A 25,586-nucleotide genomic window follows, 5' to 3' on the forward strand; every position below is an offset into this window, starting at 1 on the left:
TGGAAACAGATATATAACTAAACATATCAGCCAAAAGATACTCAAAAATAGAAAATCAAAATATTACACAGAAAGGCATCACAAACCACCATTAATTCCAAAAGACTGGGTCAAATTACCCCAGACCATGACAATCTCCCAAAACGGCCTTTAAAGTCCACTACAAGAGGATGGATAACATTGGCAGGCATACTGTCCCGTTTAACATGCATATCAGGAAGGATGTTTTCTCTAAAGATTTGCTCTGTAAAAGTGACATTCTGAATTTATTTTATATTCAGTGGGATTTTGTAGCTGAATAAGAAAGATATTAGTGTTTCTCTATGAATGAGGAACCCAAACAATTTTAACAGTATACAGTAACAGTATTTAAGTTATCAGGAAACAACCTATAAGTTAATTTTGTCACATTTTTAGGATTAAAATGAGATGACTGTATTTAAAAAACAAAACGAAAAAAAAATCATAAACCCTAATAGCCAAGTTTTTTATCTTTTGGATTTCAAATTGACTTAATCATTAGCTGCAGATTCTATTATAGTGGGGTTAAAATGTGGCCATGGTGGTATAATAACATTTTGTCAAGGTAATAATATAGAAAGAGCAAGTTGCTATCAACTAATTATGTTTATCATTTTCTAATATGTTTGTAAAAGGCTTGTTGTTAAATCTGATGCTTTAATTTCAAAGGAACACTTGTCATTGTAGGGTGGTGGTTTTGAAGAAAATATACACAGCATAATGATAAAAGTAAATTCAGTTGTATTTAGTTAAATTTAATCTAAATTATATAATTTATATAACACCAAATCATGACAGCAGTTGCATCAAAGTGATATATATTGTAAGTTAAAGACGCTATAATAACAGAAAGAAAACCACAACAAATGACCCCCTATGATTAGCCATCTGCCATGATGAGTTGGAAGTAAGGTGAAGGAGACAGGACTGTGCAAGAGAGCCAGAGATTAATAATAAGTAATAATGAAATGCAGAGTGGTGTATGAACACATAGTGATTGAAAAAGAAACACTAGGCCTATTGCAAGGCAACTAAGGGAGGATTCAGAGGTACCTGATCAGGAGCTAAATATAAACTTTATGAAACAGGAATGTTATAAGCCTGAAAATAGATAGGGATGTCCATCTCCTGAAACAAAACTTGGGGCTGTTTCTACAGAAGACGGGTTTGAAAGCTGAACGCTATGCCTCCTATTCGACTAGGAACCACAAGCCTGCAGACCAAGATATGGTACTATGAGGTCTATAAGCAAAAATAGGGTCTGCTTAATACAGGCTTTGTATGTGAGGAGAAGAATTTTACATTTCATTGTGACATTCAATCAATGAAGAGACGCCAATATGTAAAAAAAAAAAAAAAAAAAAAAAAAAAAGCTCTCTCTTTCTAGTCCCGGTCAGTGCTCTAGCTTTTCATTGAGCTTTCAGAACAACCTGAGACTTGATTCTGACTGGAAGTACCATGAACTTGTTTTCAGCATCACTCTGAGACAGAATGTTTGTAATTTTAACAATACCATACCATACCCAGCCTATTAAGAGATATAAAAACCAATAAAAGAGCTTTTAAAAGGATCCTAAAATGTACAGGTAGCCAATGAAGTGAAATTACAATGGAGGTAATTTCCTTAGACTTTTTTGTTCCAGTTAAAAGATAGATGAATCACTAACCCTACAATAAAGTTCATTGCAATAATCCAGCCTAGATGTAAGAAAGGCATGTACCAAAACTGGATCTTTCAAAAGGTCTGACCTGCTTTTCTTTTTTTTTTCTTTTTTTTTTTTGCCTGTCCCATTTGGATCTTTTGTCAGGGTCCTGGGTCTCCTGACCCAGCGTTTTAGTTCATTGTGATTTTTGTATTATTGTACTTGGTGTGAGTTTCTATGGTTTCTAGTTTCGATCCCTTGCCCTTCATGTTTCTCTATGTCCCCTCTGTTCTGTGTAAGTCTGTGTCTGCATGTTTGAGTTCCCCTCTGTGTCTCTCGGTTCTTAGAGTCCTCTGCCTTATGGTTTATGTCTCTGTGTTTCTTAGTTGCTGTCTCCACTGTGTCAAGTTTGCGTCTCTGTGTGATCCTTCCTGTTTTACTTTGTAGGTCCGTGTCTTATGTGAATGTGTCCTGCTTTGCTTGTCTCGTCAGTTCTAATTTCCCCCAGCTGTGCCCTCCTTCTGTGTCTCATTCTCCTCGTTACTTCCCAGTGTATTTAGTCCCTGTGTTTCTCTGAGTCAGTGTTGCGTCGTACCCTCAACAAGCTGTGTGTGTTTTGCCTCCGTGTTACCAGTGTTTTGTTTCCAGTTCCAGTTCAGTGTTTTCTGCTTCAGTGTTTTAGTCCACCAGCGTTTTTGTTTGTCTTTTGATGCCTTTAGTTAGTAAGAGGGTTTCCAGCAATGAAGCTGCGCTTTAAGTTGAACTTCTGTGTCTGAGTCCTGCATTTTGGATCCACCACTCCTGCTTGCACGCCTGCCACACAGCCAACCATGACATCTTTAGCCATCAGAATTGTTGTCTGAAGGCCAAGAAAGATGCCAAGCGGATTTACTTTACCAAGTGGATCATCATGGCCTTGCCATATTGGTCCATTTGATTGACCTTTATTATAATTATGTATTTATTTGATTTGATTTTTGGTTGTTACAGACAGGACAGACATGACTGGGGGATAGGACAGGGAGAAAGGATGAAAGAAAGAGGGAGAGAAAGAAAAATAGAGGGGAGAAGAGGTGGTGAGAAAGTGGGGAAGAGAAAAAAAAGAAAAACAAACAAAACACCTGGATCACCTGTATGGAGATAAAAAAAAAAAAAAAAAAAAAAAAAAAACCAAAACAGAAGAGAAAACAAACAAAAAAAAGCAACATAATAAATACAACACCATCACAATAAACTAGCTACCAGTAGATACTAAATATTACATGTTATTGTGCAGCACACAAGATCGACAGCGCACAATGTGCTTTGAGGTAGCAGCCAAGTAAGGCGTAGATTGTGTCTGTGAACACCCGTGTGTACACCTGTGTGCACACCTGTGTGGATCAGCACGCTTGTATTCAAAAGGTTTCTCCATGTAACGATCTGCTAGGGAGTGTGGGGAGCCATATCCCCATCCCCCAGGGGATGAAGTGGGGATGGAGGAGATCCAGGCCCCAGACATCCAGAGGCCCCAGAGTACGAGGACCCAAGGAGGACCACCAAAGGGGCAACCGTACCACCCTGCTGGGAAGAGCTGAAGAGAGCCCCAAACGAGAGGTCACTCAGCAGCCACGGAGCAGAGGTCAGAGGGGGTTGCAGTGACCTTCCCCCGGGCTCTGCCGGCAGTCAGCTGTGCCAGAGAGGACCGGGCCTCAGGCCCAGAGGCCGGAGGCCTGAGGGCACCTCACCTCCCGGAATTGGCCCAGCCGGGCCACAGGCGCCAGGCCCCGCCAATCGGTACAAGCTGGTACATACATGAACGCCCAGCCCCAGACACCAAGAACCACCAACACACCAACGTCTGAGGGCATCAGCCACCAGCAGCCACCACCATGCCCCGGAGAGCCTGAGATGTTCCCAGAGACGTGGAGTCTAAGACCCAAGCTGACATATAGACATAAACGAACAGGCGCACGCAGACACAAATGTGCATTCCCACCCCCATATACACAAACAAATACTTGGCACTCAACCGATGTGGAGACAGATACAAATAGACACTCTACACACATTCACACTCCCCAAACATACTCTATATCCCAGGTCCAGGTACCCGTACCCAGACCCAGGAGATGTAACCCTTCTCTCTGGAGTGGAGGAAAGCAGACCGCCTCCTTATCTGCAGTAGCAGGGAGGCCCCACATCCAAGACCCCAATCTGACAGCCAGCACCTCCTCCCAGCCCCCCAGCCCCGACGGTAACAGAATGGGGGTGAGTGAAGACCCCAAACCTCCATCCACCCACTCATATGTAACGTTGCTGGGTGCTGTTCATTTAAAACACAGGAGTGCATGGTGCTTCCTGCCAGAGAGCAGCACGGCTCCTCCCGAAAACCCTTAGTGTCTATATGCATTTAAAATTGAGGGTACCAACGCCAGAGGTGGGTTTGAATTAGAGATGGACCGATCCGATATTACGTATCGGTATCGGTCCGATACTGACCTAAATTACTGGATCGGATATCGGAGAAAAATAAAAAATGTAATCCGATCCATTAAATATCACGAAAGCACCTCACAAAACTTGCAACACGCCGTAACTCACCTCAGAACGTTAGCACGTCTGAGCAGTATGCATCACGTGATAGAGCGGCTGTGGCATGCAGGACCTGTCGGTGCTCTGGATAGCATTTGGAGCTTCGCTAGCAACCCGGCATTTCATCTCCGACAAAGTTATCCCCGAGAGAAGTAAAGCAAGTGTGTAAGTCCATCTCTGAATGTTTGTAAAGCATTCCTGCGTTAAGCTTAACAAACGATATATGGAGCGACTGCCTCTTCTTGCTGCTACTTCAATCATGAAACTGCTTAATGATCAGCTGATCGGCTTTTCTGTCGCGAGTCCGTGTCTCTAGTTTGCTTTTGGCCCACTTTGCACCAGAAAGAGGAAACCAGCGGCTGAACAACAGCAGCACGTTTAAGCTTGATCAGCTGTTGTTAGAATGTATTTAATATTACTTTCTACTCGAGGATCTTTTTCTACGTAGCTGACGCTGGTAACTGTGCAGGGGCGGATCTAGCAAAGTTTAGCCAGGGGGGCCGATAGGGCATTAACAGGGAAAAGGGGGCACAAAGACATACTTTTCTTTCTTATTCTCATTTAAAATGTCTAGCTTTTAATAAATAATTATCTGACACCCAAAGTTTTAATTTGATGCAAAATGAATAGAAGTCCATTACTGTATATAGTAACTATTAAGTCTAATATATATACCCTAGTAAGCTATAGTACTTTTTCCTTTGGGAAGGTACCATCTGTGCAGTCTGCAATTTTGTTGAAGAAAGATGTTGAATCTATTTAATATTTCTTGAAAAATAATTGATTTCTGTGCATTTTTTTCACACTGCATCAAATTAAGGTTGATTACGTCAATTAAGCATCATGAGGTGGAGCGTGAGGGGTGGTTCCCTATTTTTTATTTATTTATTTTTGTTGTTGCTGGGAGTTGGAACCCTATTAGTTAGGTTGCTTAATATTTATGCTAAGTACTCTTTAAAATACCAGAATAGGGAGGATGGTGTAGGTTTAAGTTTATTAGATTGATCAGTATTGCTGAACTATGAAACATTTTTTTTGCATACAGGTATAACAGAATAGCTTTAGTGTAGTTGTTGTTTTAAACTTGAGTATGAACTTATACAAAATGCAGCAAGATATTTAAAAAACAGTTTTGTTGATTAAAAAACACTATATCGGATTCATATCGGTATCGGCAGATATCCAAATTTATGATATCGGTATCGGTATCGGACATAAAAAAGTGGTATCGTGCCATCTCTAGTTTGAATACACAGACCATCCTCTGGACGCTGTATAACGTGCCCACCCCCAAGGCCCTATATGTATGTGTTATGAGAGTATGAGTAATGTGGTCGACTGGGATGCGGAAAAAAATTAAGGCACAGGCGCCAGAAGGGGACAGAGGGGGAGAGCCTCCCCTGGACCCTGGTGACACACCTGTGCCCCAAGCCCTGCGTGTGTGTGTGTGTGGGTGTGGTGGAGCGGGAAGAGGGAGGCAGCTGAGGATGGGGAGGGAAGAAAGGGAGGGGCAGGCCAGCTCCCCCGCTGACCTCAGTAGGCACCCCCACACTCTGGAGACCTCCTGCAAAGATGTAACCGCTTCCCCACCAGTTAGAGAGCCCTCCAGTTGGGCCAATACACGAGAGGTCCCCCTCACTGGGGCTGAGTCCCCATGCACCCACCCGCCCACAACCCCGGCGACACAACAACCAGGACCCAAGCCTCCAAGGCCCAGCCAGCCCGGGGGCGCAGCACTCCCAGACCACCAAGCCTCCACGCCTGTCCCAGACCCACCCAGGGGCAGCCAGGCTACCAGGCCAGTAACCAACGTCCGCCAGCACAGACCCTCCCCCATCTCCGCTGTACGCAGACACAAGGAAAGAGCCACCAGAGCCCCTAACCAGGTCATGGCCACAACCCCCGGGTTAGGCCCTCCAGGGTAAATGTCCCTAGGGAACCCCCAGACGCCCTAAGGCCGTCCCTACCCCCATATCAACCACAATAGCGAAGGCAGAAACAAACCATGACCCCCCCACCCTCACTAGGTGATGAAGCCGATGAAAGGAGCCCAGAGGGATTGATCAAATGTGATGGAAGAGGCTTTATCAAGACTAATGTGATCTATTAGATGGTTTTTATATTGGTTAGAATTAAGATTATTTTTATTTTTCCAGTTAATGAGGACTGTTTTCTTGGCAATGCATAGGGCCGTAAAAACAATGTGGGCTGTGTTTTGTTTTTTTTTTCTGTAGTGACCTCATCCAAGTTGCCCAGCAAGCACACTAAAGGGGAGGCTGGAATGTTACATTTCAGACACTTTGATAAACAAACAACCTTTATTTGTCACATACATAATTATACAGAGTACAACATGTAGTGAAATTCTTGTGTCCGAGCTGCAGACAGGCTGCCAACATAGCCCGGGGGGTCTAGCCAGGAACCTTACTGGATACCGGGTGGGAATTGAATCTGTGACTCCCACTCCAAAGGTGTGTAGTCTTACCACTACACTATTCAGCTGCAAGTCTTCACATATCTTGCGCCAAAACTTCTGAACTGGTGGCAAGAACCAAAGAGCGTGGATATAATTGTCCGGTGTATTTGCTTGACAGTGTGAGCAGTTGTTGGAAGACGTATAGCCCATCTTGAACATCCTATGACCTATGACCAGTATAGTGCACTCTATGTAATATCTTGTATTGTATTAATTGCAAACTGGGATTTCTGATCCATTGAAAGGTTTTTAAGCATATCTGAGACCAAAGGTTTTGGTCTAAGCTGATCGATAAATCCGCTTCCCATTTTGCAATAGGAAGGGATATTGATTCATCTATTTTAGAAAGTGTTCTGTATATTTTAGACAATAATTTGGGGGAGTTTAGATTAAAAGATTGTACCACACTTAGTGGTGTTTGTAATTCAGCAACACTGGGATTAAATTTCTTTTTTACTATGGATTTAATTTGTTGATATTCCAAAAATCTTTTCTTGTTGATCCCATATTGTATAACTAGTCTGTCAAATAAAGTCTGTTCCTTCCAATATATGTTCCAAGTATTTAATTCCTTTATAACAATAAAATAATCTTTAAGGAGCTTGGAAAGAAAAGCGACTGGACTTATTTAAATTTCTTGAAAATGTTTTTACCTCTTCTTCAGTTCTGAAACCAAATGGTGGAGAGTTCCAGGTATTTAAGCCCTAGTGGGAGTTGTTCCTTAAGACATTCCTTGATCCACAATTGATCATGTGTCTCATCACATGAGCCAAGGCATGAGGGGGGGTCATTATCAGTAGAGATTTTGGATGAAACCATAGTGAGGCCTTGCATCACCCTATCATATGACCTATTAAGATCACCTGACACAAGATTTGAGTGGGTGTTATGTCGCCTGGGAAAGGATCTCAAAACTGCATTGTAGGTGGCAGACAGTTGGTGTCATAAGCAGAGATGGGCAGTAACGCATTACTTGTAATGCATTACTGTAATCCGATTACTTTTTTCAAGTAACGAGTAAAGTAAGGGATTACTATTGCAAAAACGGTAATTAGATTACCGTTACTTTCCCGTAGGAACGCTGCGTTACTGCGTTACTAAAACCGTGATTTTTTTTTGCGAGAATGTCTCATGACAGTGACGTAAGCGAGTGCAACGTTTGTGACAACAGCTGTGTGCAGAGCAACAAGGGATCATATATCGAGTGCGGGAGAGAGTATGAGCGTGCAGCGTTTAAAGCGTGGAAGTACTGACCTTATTTTGAGTTTGATTCCATAAAAAGTGACAAAAACATTAGTGTCCGTTGTGCGTGGGAAGAAAACTTCTTTTTACAGCGAAAAAACCCCCTAAACTTCCAAGCAAGCACTGGGAGTGCGCTACGACGTAATGGGAAATTCACAGAGAAACTCTCGGATTCTTCTACTGACCGCCGCGGCACACCTGCACCAGGGTAAACCTCCGCCTACCCCTACTCCTGCTTTACAGGTGAAAATAGAGCAAAAGGACCGCTAGTCTTTGACTTTATTTATTTTCTGCTGTGTTTTACTTGCATCTGAAAGAGTGAGTGTAAACACAAAAAATACATATATATATATATATTTTATATGCTGGGATGTGGAGAAAATAGGTTTAAATATTAAACAAATTTCTTCCAGTCAGAGAATGTTGCATATGATTACATTTTTTGCTTGATGCATTGTGAGGAGAAACCTATTAGGAGGCAAAGAAACACAGACTCAGAGATTTTACATGTACATGGACGATGCCCCTTCACAGAGGGAATCGCGCCGGGGCTCTCAGTACGTTCTTTATTTATACTCAAACAAGCTTTCACAGTAATAGGTGTGGCATGTGTAGAACTCAAATAACATCTCCTTAAAAGGAAATACCGTTAACTTATCTGTTGAAACAGGAGGTAGCTTGATATATATAGAACTCAATAACATCTCCTTAAAAGGAGAGACCGTTAGCTTATCTGTTGAAACAGGTGGTAGCTTTTTGGCTGTCAAGCACATTTTTTCTGCACACAATGTCTCACTCCCTTTTCCTGCAATTGTCCAATTCACAAGCTCTTCTTCCTTTAAATGAAGCTACAAATAAACATAACACAAAACTCAAAATCTTTCAACATTCCCTCCTGTTGGTAGCGAATTCAAAAGATACAGCAGATACATCAATGTGTTTCAGACAGTCATAAAGTCGTCATAAAATGTGTATCATTCAAACATAATCATTCATCACATTAGTTTCATACTCATCGTCTTCTCCTTCTTCCTCGTCTGGCACAGTGACATATGCAACAACAGATTGGGATATCATTTGATAGGTTTGTAGCTTGAACTTATTCGCTGGAACGTTGAAGACAATATAATTACACAGCAAGCAAGACACGAAGTAGGCAAAGTTCTTCATGTTTCTTGTGCACGGGAGAGAACCGGACAAACGCCGTTCCTTCGCTTGACCCCAGTTGCTCTCGTCCGTTCCCCCGTAACACTGCTCTTTTATTGAGGTTACATGAATATGCATAGGTTCATTAACATATGACGTCTACATACAAACAAAGAGTACCGTGTGTGTGTGTGTGTGTGTGTGTGTGTGTGGTCAGAGTGTGACCCCATAAATAACTTCCCTAAACCTGCTGGTCTGGAAGTCCAACAGTTCATCTAAACAAAAGGCACTTAGCCTAAAACAAATATAGCCACGTTTATCCTACCATAAAACAATAAGATAAGGTACGACCTCTTCCCATGCTCCCAGGATGTAGGTGTGCATTCTAGTGTAGAATACACACCAAGCCTTTGTAGCCTGCTAAAGATCACACAGCCTATCACTACACAATTGATTATACACCTCTAAGCATATATGGTTAAATATTTCTAAGCATAAATGACAATCAACAATACAAAACCTAACATCATTCTTGATACCATTCCTCTCACACAGGGAATAATTCATGTAGTAAAGATACAAAACATGATAAGTATTATGCCAATAAACATCAAAACCTTAAACATCAGCATTTTACATGAGCTGCTCATAAGCCAATCCCACCAATTACTTTGTGAATTTGCCCAATCGGTTACCTGTGCCTGTTGAATGTTTCTAAGTAATTGTAGAGCATTTGTCATATTGTCAGAATGCACATTGTCTGGAATATATGTGCAACAAGTTGTATTAAACAAAACACACAGTCCACCCTTTTCTGCCAAGATCATGTCCACGGCAACTCGGTGTTGCATAACAGTTATTCTTATGGCATCAATTTCCAGATTTTGCTCTTTGTTGATGCTGGTCGATGCATTTAAAAACAGCCCAAAACGATAGTCCAATAGTCAGGGGGTCGCTGTGGTTTAGGACAATTCCTGAATATTGATAACCTAGACTGGCAAAACTTGCTGCGCATGTCACTTGGGTCATGTTCATAGGTCTGCCATATAATGTAGCATGCTGTATTGTAGCAGGCATGTGTGAGCATATATAACAATCTTTGCCTTCTGTGCGATTATATATGTATCTATACCAGGCGCTGTTCATCCAGGGATTGATGTGCTCCTGTGTCACTTCGACCAGGTGTGAGTTGTCATGTGTCCATTCCCTTCTATGCAAGTTGACTTCTTGATCCATTAAGTGCATCAGGGTCCATGCTATAAGCAGTAGGGCCAAGGTGGTAAGCAGAATAATCTTCATGATGACTAGACACACCGATTTGCTCTGGTGAGTAGACTACAGGCGAGAAGTAGAAGGCGGGATATACCCAATCAGCCCTCTCTTCACCTTGTAGATCACCAAAGACTCGGGGTGGTGGTATCTTTAGGTTGTGCTGTCACTCACTTCCACCTTTTTGCAATGGCTCTGGTGGATCCAAGAGGGCCTCTCAGCGATTTTGCAAGCTGTTGGTGTCGTTAGGAGTACTTGGTATGAACCTGATCGCCTGGTTGTAATCTGCAAAAGACTGGAGAAGCATCGCACGGCAGTTCAAAACAATATCCTTATTTTCTATTAGTTTTGCCATCCATTCTACTAAAGTCGTCTCTCTAACAGATTTATCTATTGGTTCACTTGCATCAATTCATGCATCTTTTCACTGAGATCTGTTTCTTCTCCGTTTCTTTTCAGTATTTTCCTTTTAGATTAAGTCCCAGCCTGGCAAAATATCATATTCAGTGCCTTTAAACAGTTATGTCACACTGTTCTTACCAGCCTGCTGTTAATTCTTCAAGTCCACGGTGTTCTGTTGGTCTTCATCAGGAGATTGACTGTCCTTTGAGCTTCTTCTCAGGATCGGGACAAGTGGGAGGTCAAGCTGTAAAATTTTAAGCCAAACTCTGGCCTGTTTTCTCCCAATTATGTTAATCTATGGTTTGAGAAAAGTCCACCTTTATTTATTTGTGACCTGTATTGACACACTAAACCATACCATTAATATCATTTTCATTTCTTTTCTTAAAACCTCCATTTGCTTCATCTGGCTAGTCTGTTTCTTCTGTTTTTCTCTCTGGGTGCTCACTTGACAGTGAGTCTCCTTTTATGGGCATGCAAAGTTCCTGTCACACACACACTTCCTGTTACTCTCTTTTGTGTTTCTACAGGCTAATCAAAATCATTTTGTATTTACAATCTACAAACACTCTGTAATTCTACTAACTTTTGATCTAAAATGTAGCATCATGCACACAAGATAAATCTCTGGCCAGTTTGAAAACACATCTATAATCACTAAGACATATTTTGATCCTTGACATTCATTCAATTCAATAAAATCCATGTGGATGGTGTGGAATGGATGAGGTGGTGTGGGGAACTGGCCTCTCTTAGGTCTTAACTTTCCTTGTGAGTTGTGTTTTTGACAGAATAGGCATGTTCTTACAATTTTTTTTTTTTTGCTGAAGTTTCAAAATTTATAGTGTAAAAGTGTGTATTGATTATCTATACATCCCTCCTGTTGACACATGTGTTTCTCCATGTGTCACTACAGCCGCTGTCTTGTGTAACGACTCTGGTAATATTGGTTTACCTTCACAAGTCATTAATTCGTCTTTCAGTTGTGCTCCACATTTCAGCCACTTGTTCTCTTCAGTGGTTGTTGCAGCTTTTGTTCAGTTTTTAGTACGTCAAGTGGTATTTGTGCACAGTGTTCGGATGTTAGAAGCATTGTTGTTTGTTGTGCAGCCTGTTTTGCTGTTTAATCTACAAAGTTATTTCCTTTTATGACAATAGAGTTGTCTTTTTAATGTGCTGCACATTTGCAAAGCACCAATTGTTTTGGCGGGGTGATCACTTCCAATAAGATTTTTAATAAGCTGCCGCATTGCACTGGGTTACCCGTAGAGGTAACCATACCACTGTTATGCCAAATTTTTGCAAAGTGGTGCACTGCTGAAAAAACAAGCTGGCTGTAAGTGTATATATTTATATTTTGGCCTGCGTACAATTCACATGCACATATGACTGCATATGTGCAGCTGACTTTTTTACTGCCTCTGCTGCGGCTGCACAGGCTTGCACATACAGGCAGGCCTGACGCAACAGAGTCTAATTTACACGAGTCTAAATTTCACCAGGGATGCTAACAGGCGTTATTTTTCTCCAAATGCCTGTGTTATCACAGCTTTCATATAACCTGCTCCTCCATCTACACGTAAGTAGAAAGGCTTATTAGTTATTATTATAGGTGTGCCCTATATTTCAGTAATGTTTTATCTAGGATGAATGACAGGTTTTCAAGCAGGTCAAGTGCCTCTATGCACTTAATTAGTTTAGATATTTTCTTTATTTTCTTCATCTCATATTTCATTTTACTGAGTTTGAGCAAACCTTAAGCTTGATGCAGACTACTTCATAACAATCGTCCACCTCACATCATAACTGACTAAGATGCTTCTTATTATTAATATTAATATTATGTCATTATTAATATTATCATCTTTTTCTTTCTATATCATAACAATAGTATATTACAATATTTTATTAGTGTATATCACTATACTACTACTGAGCCAATTTAATAGTTAGGATCATCTTACTCAGCAAACAGATAATTTAGAATTCATCCAATCTGTACAAATTTGCTTTTTCTCTGAACAGGTTTGTGCCTACATTTTTAAACTGGTCTTCTGTTTGCCTCATCTCAGATCCAACCTTCGGCCACATTCGTTCTCTCTGTTGCATGGCGAACCAAGCAGTTTATTATAATATATTATTTATATTTATTTTGTATCCATCAAGGGCTTCGGGTGATCTGCAGTTTCACCACTTCCCAAGCTGGAGACATTTACCTTTTCACACACTTTCCTTGGCTGATCAATGACAAAGCCTTAATGTACCTTATGCATCTCTCTATTTTATTTAATAGGTTTTCATGCGAATTATTCCCTTTTATTCTTTCTATACATTTTGGGCATGGTCGTCATGCCAACTATGTTTCATTGTTAATATCAGTTTACAGGTTGTTATCTTTGCTATTATTAGTTTCAATACGTTAAAAATAAGTTCTAATGTAATTTTGCCTTTGTTTATTTTATTTTTGTACTTCTTATATTTATATCTATTCGGTGGGGTCTGTTTCCAACCTTTTTAAACTACTTTAAACTACTTTTGATCTCTAGTTTTCACTTAATAAGGGTTTTGTCAGTCACTGCACTGTAGTGTGACCTGATGCTGATTTTACTATTAAAGTACAGTGGGGCAAAAAAGTATTTAGCACTGGAATTCCCAGCTTCTACCGTTCTACCTTTAAAAGCCGGAGAGCAGTCAAGTCAAGAAGGCTTCTACCTGAGACCCCCGCGGAGTCATCATTTTGCGTTTCTACCTTTAAAAGCCGGAGAGCAGTCAAATGCTGGAAGTGGAAGCTAAATTGGCTAGTCATTCATATGTATATTGGGTCGTTACCTAGGAATTCTGGAGGGAGGGGATTGGGGGAGAAATCAACACACATGAGTCTAGGTCCTTTGTTGCTGACATTTATTGATAAAAACAGTAGTTTCATTTCATGTTATTTCCTTTTTCATTTCAAGCAAGGAAGTGGATGTAGTTAGTAAGTAAGATATTTCAGACATTATTCTGACACAGAGGAGGAGATACTGGAATTATAATTAGTATCTATGCATGCATTTGTGATTTTGTTTGACCTTCCCATTGCTCACAATTTGAATTTGTTCACACTGCAGATGAGTGTCTCAGTCCCCAAACAAGCTCTCTTTTTCGGTGGAGAAGCAGTCTCCTCATCCGCAGTGAGTGTGGAGAAATCAACACACATGAGTCTAGGTCCTTTGTTGCTGACATTTATTGATAAAAACAGTAGTTTCATTTCATGTTATTTCCTTTTTCATTTCAAGCAAGGAAGTGGATGTAGTTAGTAAGTAAGATATTTCAGACATTATTCTGACACAGAGGAGGAGATACTGGAATTATAATTAGTATCTATGCATGCATTTGTGATTTTGTTTGACCTTCCCATTGCTTACAGTACAAAAAACCAACCATTTGTACACATATGTACTAATAATAATAAAAAGTGAGTGCAACACTGCAACCCATCACCCCGTCGTTCAGTGGTCGTTGATCAGTGGTCCATTGTGGCACCATTCAGAGCACTGGTACAATAGTACCAGCAAGATATGGGAAGACATTGCAAATGTACTTGGATTTTAGGTTGCAAGCCACCCAAAACTTGATCCCAAACTTGTCAGGTTTACTTGCAATATACTGCAGGAAACCCGTCACCCCGTCGTTCTGTGGTCCATTGTGGCACCACTGATCAACGACCACTGAACGACGGGGTGACGGGTTGCATTGTTATGTGGTCACACCCCCGTCGTTGATCAGTGGTCCATTGTGGCACCATTCAGAGCACTGGTACAATAGTACCAGCAAGATATGGGAAGACATTGCAAATGTACTTGGATTTTAGGTTGCAAGCCACCCAAAACTTGATCCCAAACTTGTCAGGTTTACTTGCAATATACTGCAGGAAACCCGTCACCCCGTCGTTCTGTGGTCCATTGTGGCACCACTGATCAACGACCACTGAACGACGGGGGTGTGACCCCGCTGATCAGTGTGACCTGACCCCACTGATCAATTGTGATCAAGGGTATATATATGATACAATCTCACTGCACTTAGCCTAACCCTTCATTGCCCTGAAGAATCCTGTGGTGTACGGACCTCCTCTCCAAGGAAAGAAAATGCAGAGAAGACTCACCACCCAGCAGGCGTTGGAAATGATCCTGGCGGAAGTCGACCCTTGTGACTCGGATGGAGAAGACCTAGAAGTTCAGCCGGATTCGGACTCAGAGCTGTCTGATCAGTCTTCCGGTTAGTTTCATTTCATGTTATTTCCTTTTTCATTTCAAGCAAGGAAGTGGATGTAGTTAGTAAGTAAGATATTTCAGACATTATTCTGACACAGAGGAGGAGATACTGGAATTATAATTAGTATCTATGCATGCATTTGTGATTTTGTTTGACCTTCCCATTGCTCACAATTTGAATTTGTTCACACTGCAGATGAGGAGACTGCTTCTCCACCGAAAAAGAGAGCTTGTTTGGGGACTGAGACAGCGAAAGATGGCACAGTGTGGCGTGAAGAACATGTGGGGACCCGTCTCCCTTTCACCCCTATAGAACCGTACGCTGCAGATGGAGAGCCAACGGCTAAGGCCAGGAGAAGTATCTTGAGTCGCCTTCAGAGCTTCCTGTGTTTCATCACTCTTGACATGCTTCGTAGCATTCAAGAATGGACTATTCAACATGCACAGCAAACGGAGCATGTTTGTTGGTTCATGGACCTCCCTGAACTAATGGCATTTATTGCTATTGTCATCTTGCGGGGGGTTTACAGGGTTCCATCTGTAAATGACTGCTGGTCAGCAAACCTGGGAAACCCACAGATAATTGGAACTATGGCACGAAACCGCTTCCAAGACATCATGCAACACCTACGCTTTGATGACAAGTCCACCCGCTGTGATCGAGCAAAGACTGATAAGTTCGCAGCAATTTCCAGTGTGTGGGGATCATTTGTCACCAACTGCATCACGTGCTACAACCCTGGTCTACATATCACCATCAATGAACAGCTTTTCCCATCAAAAACTCGGTGCAGTTTCCTGCAGTATATTGCCAGTAAACCGGACAAGTTTGGGATCAAGTTTTGGGTGGCTTGCGACCTAAAATCCAAGTACATTTGCAATGTCTTCCCATATCTTGGCAAGGACCCCAATCGTCCCACTGGGGAGAGACTTTCCGAAAATGTAGTTATGAGGCTGATGGAACCATTCCTGGACAAGGGCAGAAATGTTACCACTGACAATTTTTTCACATCGCTTTCACTTGCGCAAAAACTTCTTAGACGGAAAACCACCATCCTCGGCACAGTCAACAAGATTCGCAGGGAAATTCCTCAATCCACTAGACAGACAGATCGCAATGAATTCACCACTCAGGTATGTTGCAGGTCTTTTGTGGTTCTATGTTTATGTGTTTCATTGTGTGTAAAAGGGCTATGGAATTAACAATTTATCTTATTTCTTAGGTGTTTTCAACCTCTGCTGCCACGCTGACGGCGTATGCGGCCAAACGGAAGAAGACAGTATATATTCTTAGCAGCATGCACAGCGTGGTTCAGACCGAAAACACTACCAAAAGGAAGCCAAACACTGTCACCCTTTACAACAAGACAAAGTGTGGCGTGGATGTGATGGACCAGATGGTTCGGGAGTACACTGTCCGCAAAGGAACACGGCGCTGGCCAGTTGCCGTGTTTTATAACATGATTGACATGGCAGCACTGAATGCACATGTGCTGTATCAAGAATGCACCGGGACGAAGGAAAGACGGGTGGACTTCCTGGTAGCCCTTGCAACCGAATTGGCTCACTCTCATGTAGCTGCGAAGAAGGAAAGAAAAGAACAGTTGCTTCGGACACAACCCTCCACACCGAGCCCTGGAAAAAGGGCCACGTGTCAGGTCAAACACAGATGCAAAAAAAATCAGGCCACTGTGCGATGTGTTCACTGCTACAGGTACACATGTGGTAAATGCAGGCGACAGATACCGTGGCAGTGCCAGGATTGTGAGTGATTGCTGAAAATGTTGTAATGTACTCACTCAATTTTTGTTATTATTTGTAAACATGTGTACAAACGGTTGGTTTTTTTTCTATTTTCATCAATAAATGTCAGCAACAAAGGACCTACATGTGTGTTGAGTTCTCCCTAAGATGGCATACTGAAACACTCCAAGTGTTTGCAAGTAAACCTGACAAGTTTGGGATCAAGTTTTGGGTGGCTTGCAACCTAAAATCCAAGTACATTTGCAATGTCTTCCCATATCTTGCTGGTACTATTGTACCAGTGCTCTGAATGGTGCCACAATGGACCACTGATCAACGACCACTGAACGACGGGGTGACGGGTTGCAGTGTTGCACTCACTTTTTATTATTATTAGTACATATGTGTACAAATGGTTGGTTTTTTGTACTGTAAGCAATGGGAAGGTCAAACAAAATCACAAATGCATGCATAGATACTAATTATAATTCCAGTATCTCCTCCTCTGTGTCAGAATAATGTCTGAAATATCTTACTTACTAACTACATCCACTTCCTTGCTTGAAATGAAAAAGGAAATAACATGAAATGAAACTACTGTTTTTATCAATAAATGTCAGCAACAAAGGACCTAGACTCATGTGTGTTGATTTCTCCACACTCACTGCGGATGAGGAGACTGCTTCTCCACCGAAAAAGAGAGCTTGTTTGGGGACTGAGACACTCATCTGCAGTGTGAACAAATTCAAATTGTGAGCAATGGGAAGGTCAAACAAAATCACAAATGCATGCATAGATACTAATTATAATTCCAGTATCTCCTCCTCTGTGTCAGAATAATGTCTGAAATATCTTACTTACTAACTACATCCACTTCCTTGCTTGAAATGAAAAAGGAAATAACATGAAATGAAACTACTGTTTTTATCAATAAATGTCAGCAACAAAGGACCTAGACTCATGTGTGTTGATTTCTCCCCCAATCCCCTCCCTCCAGAATTCCTAGGTAACGACCCAATATACATATGAATGACTAGCCAATTTAGCTTCCACTTCCAGCATTTGACTGCTCTCCGGCTTTTAAAGGTAGAAACGCAAAATGATGACTCCGCGGGGGTCTAAGGTACTACCCCGAAATGACTGCTCTCCGGGGGTGTAAGTGTTAGTCAGCCACCGATTGTGCAAGTTCCCCCACTTACAATGACAGAGGTCAGTAATTTGCACCAGAGGTACACTTCAACTGTGAGAGACAGAATGTGAAAAAAAAAATCCATGAATTCACATGGTAGGATTTGTAAAGAATTTATTCGTAAATTAGGGTGGAAAATAAGTATTTGGTCACCTCAAACAAGGAAAATCTCTGGCTCTCACAGACCTGTAACATCTTCTGTAAGAAGCTTTTCTGTCCCCCACTCGTTACCTGTATGAATGGCACCTGTTTGAACTCATCATCTGTATAAAAGACACCTGTCCACAGCCTCAAACAGTCAGACTCCAAACTCCGCCATGGCCAAGACCAAAGAGCTTTCGTAGGACACCAGGAAAAGTATTGTAGACCTGCACCAGACTGGGAAGAGGGAATCTACAATAGGCAAGCAGCTTGGTGTGAAAAAATCAACTGTGGGAACAATCATCAGAAAATGGAAGACATACAAGACCACTGATAATCTCCCTCGATCTGGGGCTCCACGCAAGATCTCATCCCGTGGGGTCAAAATGATCATGAGAACGGTGAGCAAAGATCCCAGAACCACATGGGGGGACCTGGTGAATGACCTGCAGAGAGCTGGGACCAAAGTAACAAAGGTTACCATCAGTAACACACTACAACGGCAGGGAATCAAATCCCGCAGTGCCAGACGTGTTCCGCTGCTGAAGCCAGTGCATGTCCAGGCCCGTCTGAAGTTTGCCAGAGAGCACATGGATGATACAGCAGAGGATTGGGAGAATGTCATGTGGTCAGATGAAACCAAAGTAGAACATTTTGGTATAAACTCAACTCGTCATGTTTGGAGGAAGAAGAATACTGAGTTGCATCCCAAGAACACCATACCTACTGTGAAGCATGGGGGTGGAAACATCCTGCTATGGGGCTGTTTTTCTGCCAAGGGGACAGGACGACTGATCCGTGTTAAGGACAGAATGAATGGGGCCATGTATCGTGAGATTTTGGCCAAAACCTCCTTCCATCAGTGAGAACTTTGAAGATGAAACGAGGCTGGGTCTTCCAACATGACAATGATCCAAAACACACCGCCCGGGCAACAAAGGAGTGGCTCCGTAAGAAGCATTTGAAAGTCCTGGAGTGGCCTAGCCAGTCTCCAGACCTCAACCCCATAGAAAATCTGTGGCGGGAGTTGAAAGTCCGTGTTGCTCGGCGACAGCCCCAAAACATCACTGCTCTCGAGAAGATCTGCATGGAGGAATGGGCCAAAATACCAGCTACTGTGTGTGCAAACCTGGCAAAGACCTATAGTAAACGTTTGACCTCTGTTATTGCCAACAAAGGTTATGTTACAAAGTATTGAGTTGTATTTTTGTTATTGACCAAATACTTATTTTCCACCCTGATTTACAAATAAATTCTTTACAAATCCTACCATGTGGATTCATGGATTTTTTTTTCACATTCTGTCTCTCACAGTTGAAGTGTACCTCTGGTGCAAATTACTGACCTCTGTCATCATTTTAGGTGGGGGAACTTGCACAATCGGTGGCTGACTAAATACTTTTTTGCCCCACTGTATCTTCTGAGAATTGTACTTCCTGTGGTTTTCTGTTCAAAACGGTTTTACAAGCTCCTGAGAATGCGATAAACCCTGTTTCTGGATCTAATGTGAAAGTACCTGTGCTTGCAGTTTTTTTCTTTATTACACGGAGAGCGTGCTCGGCATGTTGCAATGCTTCAGATAGTGGTCCCGTATTCATTGTGACCCAGTGTTTTTTGACGTGGGATTTCACTGGGGGTAGCAGGCCATTCAGGAATGCATTTTATAGCTTCTGTTGGTAAGGACCGTCAGGACCTTCATTGTAATCCATTCCTGAATGTTGCCCCAAAAACTGGGCGCAGGTGGTCTAAAAAATCGGACGCTGTCTCATTTTCTTTTTGTTTCTTTTGTTTATTCTCACATCGTCTATCTGCCTCTCGCTTCCACACTTGGAAATATTCTAATTCTCACGTGCGTTTTCCTTTTTTCTTTAAATTTTTTGTTTCCCCTACTCCTTTTAGTAGGGCTTGTTTAAGTTGTGATAGTGCAGATGGGCTACATTTTCCTTCCCAGGTGGGACATTTGGTCTTTTTAGCATTTCTCCATCTTTGCACACTAATTTGTCCGGCGTCTGGACATTTTTTTTTTCTAACCACTGCTCGTCAACAGTGAACTTGGTGGGCTGATTACCCATTATGACAGAAACTGCAGAGCCTTCTCTGGTATTAGACTTCAGGAGTGGCTACAGACACGCCCTTCTACTCCACGCTATTCGTGGAGCGGGGTCAGTTTTATGAGACGGAACTCAACCGTTCTCCTTTGTCACCAGTATTTTGGCTACTGACAGGAAATAAAATAACAATAACAGTGAGAGTGATTCAGCAGCGTATTGTGCTGTTTAAATCAATTCACTCTCAACACACAGAAAACACAAACATTTATTACACAATCGTGCAGATCCTTTCGGCGGATCAGTCCTAAAGACCCATGCGGGGTTAGGAGAAACCTATTAGGAGGCAAAGAAATACAGACTCAAAGATTTTACATGTACATGTACGATGCCCCGTCACAGACAGAATCGCACCGGGGCTCTTAGTACGTTCTTTATTTATACTCAAACAAGCTTTCACAGTAATAGGTGTGGCATGTGTAGAACTCAAATAACATCTCCTTAAAAGGAAATACCGTTAACTTATCTGTTGAAACAGGAGGTAGCTTGATATATATATAGAACTCAATAACATCTCCTTAAAAGGAGAGACCGTTAGCTTATCTGTTGAAACAGGTGGTAGCTTTTTGGCTGTCAAGCACATTTTTTCTGCACACAATGTCTCACTCCCTTTTCCTGCAATTGTCCAATTCACAAGCTCTTCTTCCTTTAAATGAAGCTACAAATAAACATAACACAAAACTCAAAATCTTTCAACATGCATAAAGTCAAAAGATTAAAACTAATAAAACAAGTTTTAAAAAGGGACTTTTCAATTTGATTACATTTTGTATGATGGATTATGTAGAAAAAGTAGAATTGGGCTGAAAGATCTATCGCTTTATCACCTATTCAGGTTGTAAATCGTGTTTTTAAAGTGTAACTAATCAGAATCAGAATCAGAATCAGAATGGGTTTATTGCCAGATGTTGAGGTTTACAACATTAGGAAATTGCTGCGGTGCTTCAGTGCAGACAATAAGAATTAAAGTGCTATGTAGAAAGAAAGATATGTGCATGAGATATACATGAGATATATACATGAGAATAAGAATTATGAGTGCTACGTAGAAAGATATATACATGAGTGCAGGTGGTGATCAGTGCCAAACATGAAATGATGCAGTGCCACAGCGTAGGGTCATGTGTTAGTGGCGGGGACAATCATGTGGTTATTGTTCATGTGTCCAACAGCAGAGGGGAAGAAACTGTTCTTATGGCGAGAGGTTCTGGTGCGAATGGACCGGAGCCTCCTGCCTGAGGGGAGCAGGTCAAACAGACTGTGTCCAGGGTGAGAAGGGTCAGCTGAGATCCGGGCTGCACGCCGCAGTGTCCTGGAGGTGTACAGGTCCTGCAGAGATGGGAGTCTGCAGCCAATCACCTTCTCAGCAGAGCGCACAACACGCTGCAGTCTCTGTTTGTCCCTGATAGTGGCTCCAGCGTACCACACGGTGATGGAGGAGGTGAGGATGGACTCGATGATTGCAGTGTAGAATTGCATCATCGTCCGTGTTGGCAGGTTGAATTTCTTCAGCTGCCTCAGGAAGTACATCCTCTGCTGGGCTTTCTTGATGACGGAGGTGATGGTGGGCTCCCACTTCAGATCCTGGGTGATGGTGGTACCCAGGAAGCGGAATGAGTCCACAGAGGTGATGGGGGTGTCAGTCAGGATGATGGGGGGGAGTGGGGCTGTGTGCTTCCTGAAGTCCACAATAATCTCCACTGTCTTCTGGGCATTCAGCACCAGGTTGTTGTGGCTGCACCAAGACACCAGACGTTCAACCTCCCTCCTGTAGGCAGACTCGTCCCCGTCCGAGATGAGCCCAATGACGGTGGTGTCGTCTGCGAACTTGATTAGCTTGACAGACTGGTGGGTGGAGGTGCAGCAGTTGGTGTACAGGGAGAAGAGCAGAGGAGAAAGAACACAGCCCTGAGGGGAGCCGGTGCTGATGGTCCGGGAGTCCGAGACATTCTTTCCCAGCCTCACATGCTGCTTCCTGTCCGTCAGGAAGTCAGTGATCCACCGGCAGATGGGATCAGGCACATTCATCTGGGAAAGCTTGCCTCGGAGATGGTCTGGAAGGATGGTGTTGAAGGCAGAGCTGAAGTCCACAAACAGGATCCTGGCGTAGGTTCCCGGGGAGTCCAGATGCTGCAGGATGAAGTGTAGGGCCATGTTGATGGCATCGTCTACAGACCTGTTGGCTCTATATGCAAACTGCAGGGGGTCCAGGAGGGGGGCCGTGAGGGTCTTGAGATGGGAGAGAACTAGGCGCTCAAATGACTTCATGACCACAGATGTCAGAGCCACGGGTCTGTAGTCATTTAGTCCAGTGATCCTAGGTTTCTTGGGGACAGGGATTATGGTGGAGGACTTGAAGCAGGCAGGCACATGACATGCCTGCAGTGAGGAGTTGAAGATGCCAGAAAACACTGGGGCCAGCTCGTTTGCACAGTGTCTGAGGGTGGCAGGAGACACACCGTCTGGGCCGGGAGCTTTCCGAGCATTCAGACTCCTAAACTGCTTCCTCACATCTGCTTCATGAATATGAAGAGTTGTGGTCGGAGGAGGTGGTGTGAAATCCTCTTTTGTGTGGGGTGAGGGGGCGGGTGTTGCAGGTGAACAGTTTGAAGGTGGTGATGGCTCTATGGAGGGGGGAGAGGTGGAGGAATGAGTGTCCAAAGTGCCTCTATTGTTGGGGTCGTTGAAGGTGTGAAGGCTGCCTGATGGCTCGTCAAAACGGCAGTAGAAGTTGTTAAGGGTGTTGGCTAAGAGCAAGTCATCAGTGGAGTGGGGGGTTTTAGGCTTGTAGTTTGTTATATTCCTAAAACCTTTCCACACAGAGGCCGAGTCATTCTCTGAGATCTGCTGCTGCATCTTCTCAGAGTGCTGATGTTTGGCAATGTCCACTTCTTTAGTGAACCTGTACTTGGCCTCTCTGTAGCAGTCCCTGTCTCCGCTTCTGAACGCCTTTCTCTTTTCCAGCCACAGCTTTTTGAGTTTAGGAGTAAACCAGGGTTTGTCATTGTTATAACTCACCCTGGTGCGTGATGGCACAATGCTGTCCTCACAGAAGTGGATATAGGAGGTGACAGTGTCCGTAAACTCGTCCAAGCTGTTAGAAGCAGCCTTCATTGTGTCCCAGTCTGTAGACTCCAAACACGTGCGAAGCTCCTCCACAGCCTCGTTGCTCCACAGTTTTTTAGTCCTCACGACAGGTTTGGAGAGCTTCAGCCTCTGTCTGTACGCGGGGATTAGGTGGATCATGACGTGGTCAGAAAGTCCGAGTGAAGCGCGGGGCACCGCTGATCGTACTGTAACAGTGGTCTAATGTTCTCTCCTCTCTGGTCGGGCATTTAATATGCTGCTTATATTTTGGAAGCTCATGGCTCAGATTGGCTTTGTTAAAGTCCCCAAGAGCAATGATGAGAGAGTCCGGGAATGTCCGCTCCGTGTGGAGAATCTGCTCCGCGAGTGCGCACTGAGCTGCCTGCGCATCTGCGTCTGGCGGGATGTAAACAGCGGCCAGGATGAATGAAGCAAACTCCCGCGGAGAATAAAACGGTTTGCAGTGAATAAAAAGATATTCCAGAGAGGGAGAGCAGTGCTGAGCAATCACTGTTACATCTGTGCACCAGCCACTATTGATGTAGAAGCGGACACCTCCACCTTTGGTTTTACCGGAGAGAGCGGCCTGCCGGTCCGCGCGCAGCAGATGAAAGCCCTCCAGCTTGAGCGCGCAGTCTGCGATGTCCTCACTGAGCCACGACTCCGTAAAACATAAGACACAGGAGGAGGCAAAGTCTTTGTTCATGCTTCTCATCAGGGCCAGTTCGTCTATCTTATTCCAGAGTGAGCGTACATTAGAAAGGAAGATCCCAGGAAGGGCCGTTCTCAGTCCGCGTTTCCTCAAACGCACGAGTACGCCGGCTCGCTTACCTCTCTTTCGACGTCTCACTTTCCTGATCAGAGTCAGCAGTAAACTGAGTAACTAAGTAATTGATTACTTTTGAAAATAAGTAATCAGTAAAGTAACGGGATTATTTTTTGGGGGAAGTAATCAGTAATTAATTACTGATTACGTCTGTGAAGGTTCTCAGTCATCCAGGTCATCGTAGTCAAAGGAGCTTGCAAAGAAAAGCGTCTGGACTTCTTTAAGTTGCTTGAAGACGTTTCACCTCTCATCCGAGAAGCTTCTTCAGTTCTAAGGTCAAATGGTGGAGAGTCCCAGATATAAACCTAGTGGGAGTATCCCCCCACAGAGGGACAAAAGGACCCCCTGATGATCCTCTAATCGCCTGAGCCAAGGTGGAGGTGGACAGGTGGCTCTTCTGTGTCTTGTCCACCTCCACAGGACAAGACTCAGCAGTCCATCTGCATCTTAAGGATAAAGGACACTCTTTCGAGGATGTCAATGTTCACATTTTGGACAGAGAGGACAGATGGTTTGAAAGAGGAGTGAAAGAAGCCATCTATGTCCACTGTGAGCGACCATCGTTGAACAGAGGCGGGGGTTTACGACACCAACTCTCTGCCATCTATAATCCAGTTTTGAGATCCCTTCCCAGACGCCTTAACGCCCACTCACATCCTGGGCCATCTGACCTCAGGAATTCGCATGATAAGGTGGGGCCAGGTTTCACAATGAACACACCCGAAACTCTGGCTGATTGGGACCCACGCCCAGTTTCCCACCTTGGCTCAGGCGATTAGAGGATCATCAGGGGGTCCTTTTGTCCCTCTGTGGGGGGTCACTCCCACTAGGTTTATATCTGGGACTCTCCACCATTTGACCTTAGAACTGAAGAAGCTTCTCGGATGAGAGGTGAAACGTCTTCAAGCAACTTAAAGAAGTCCAGACGCTTTTCTTTGCAAGCTCCTTTAATTACTGATTACTTTTTTCAAGTAACTTGACCAACACTGGTCATAAGCCACCCTCTCTGTTTAAAGATGGTCATTCATCTGTCTTCTTTGTCCAAAATGTAAATACTGGCAGCCTCAAAAGAGTGCCCTCTATCCTTTGGATGCAGATGTACAGCTGAGTCGTGTTGAGGTGGCTCTTCTATTTTGTGCCATTCTATTTTTATAAAAGTGACTGTTTAGTTTCTCCAATGTATAGGTCTGAGCACTCCTCACTTCACTGCACAGCATACACAACATTGTTTAGCTTGTGTTTTGGAGATTTGTCCTTGGGATGAACCAGTTTTTGTTTGAGAGTGTGGCTGAGTCTAAAAGTGCACTGGGATTTCATGCTTGTAGAAAATTCTCTTCAGTGTCTCTGATAAACCTGTTACATCAGGGATGACGATGTTGCTCCACTTGTCGTTTGGTTTCTCCCTAGTTGGTGTCTTACCTTCTTTCCTATTCATCTTTGCTGATTTGCTGATTCTTTGTGGATCT

This window comes from Mchenga conophoros, linkage group LG15 (assembly GCF_057382185.1).
Source record: "Mchenga conophoros isolate Kocher_MC1m ecotype Shallow Benthic linkage group LG15, M_conophoros_male_GT1.1, whole genome shotgun sequence".
In the NCBI taxonomy this organism is placed as follows: Eukaryota; Metazoa; Chordata; class Actinopteri; order Cichliformes; family Cichlidae; genus Mchenga; species Mchenga conophoros.